Below are 1,645 nucleotides of genomic sequence, written 5' to 3'. Positions count from 1 at the left end.
TGAAAATATTGTTGTAACCCATACTCTTCCCCCAAAGAAAAGCCTTAATGGCCCTTAACACTTTTCTTCGTGTGAAGATCATGAACAAATTATGAGCCTATCAATCAAAGAAGATTTGAGGCTGTGGCCTTGTGACTCATTTCAAAGGTATAAATTGAGTGTTGAGATTTTAATGAAATAACCCACCACATTCCTGTGTGATCTTCCATATTGTGTGGCTAAGTGGCCTGCAGTGGCCTTGAGCTGCCACTGGCTCCGCTGAAGCCCAGCACATGTGCTGGTAACAGCCCACAGAGGCACAGGTAAGTGTGGGTTCCGGATTTACTGATATGATTTCCCCATCACCCTGGGTGATAAGCAGTCTCTTTCACCTCCCAGCTCCTTTCCTGTGTGAGTTCCTCAGATAAAATGTCAACCCTGCAGAGCTTACCAAAACCCTACTCTTTTTTATTTGAATTGACCAATCTGGCCTTACTTCTGGAATCCCAAAAGCTCTCCACCCTCAGATCTTAAGAATGGCATGTGTCCCAAGTCTGCTGATCTCTCTGCCTGTGTCCTCCTGCCTTGACCTCCCCTGGTGGCTCTTCCAAGTGTGCCACAGAACTCTTCCAGGGCCTGTGACTGAGCAACGTCTTTATTTCTCTGTCCCTCATGGTTTTGTTGAACTCCAGCTTTCCATCCAACATCCAACAACTCCGGCTTACTTAACAAAGATTAATTTAACCAAATCACATTGCTGAAAACTATGCCTTGAATTGCTTTGATACAGTGTGGGCGATATAATTTTCTAGAATATAGACTGTCTGTATTAATATTGTATTTCAACTAGAGAGTCAAGATAGGCAATGAAGACTCTCACAAGGAAAAAAAATGCTGCATTGCCATTGAATGATCTTGAACTGTGGTCAAAAGGAGTCCCTTGAGAGAGTTTCACATACTTAGTCTGTCCATTGATGTGATTTCTGGAGAAGGTAATTTGGAAGGACTAGCAAAATACATATACCCTATGATGCGGGCATTTCATTGCTAGGATTTTACCTTGCAAAAGGATGTTAATATATATGCACAAGAGTGCCTGCCCACTGTGGTAGATTTTAAGAGTATAACTCAAGAAAACAATGCCCTGCAGAAAATGACTGGGTTAAACAAAATATTGTCTATCCATCCATACCATTCAGCTTTTTACCATTGCCATACATTGTTTTAACCTAAAAAATGCAGTAGGATGATGTTAGAAGTTGTTCTATTCTTCTACATTATAGTTTTACTATAATCTGTTACAAGTTATTAAAATGTAAATATAAATTATGGAATGGCAGTACAGAAAGTAAAATATACATGCAATATGGAGGAACATTTTGAAACCATTTACTTCTGTCCTTAGTTCCACATACTTAGGGATTATGTAGCCAAAGTTGAGCAGTGTTTACTAAAAATTGTTTTGTTTACTGTAAAGTGTTGTTTACAAAAAACACAAGTGGTTATTCTATTTTATTAAAAATTTACTTGTCGTTGGACGCCTGGGTGGCTCAGTGGTTGAGCATCTGCCTTCGGCTCAGGGCGTGACCCCAAGGTCTTGGGACAAGTCCTGCACTGGGCTCCCCACAGGGAGCCTGCTTCTCCCTCCGCTTGTGTCTCTGCCTCT

This window comes from Canis lupus, chromosome 1 (genome assembly GCF_011100685.1).
Source record: "Canis lupus familiaris isolate Mischka breed German Shepherd chromosome 1, alternate assembly UU_Cfam_GSD_1.0, whole genome shotgun sequence".
NCBI classification, from domain to species: Eukaryota; Metazoa; Chordata; class Mammalia; order Carnivora; family Canidae; genus Canis; species Canis lupus.
Note: the sequence above shows the minus strand (reverse complement) of the source record.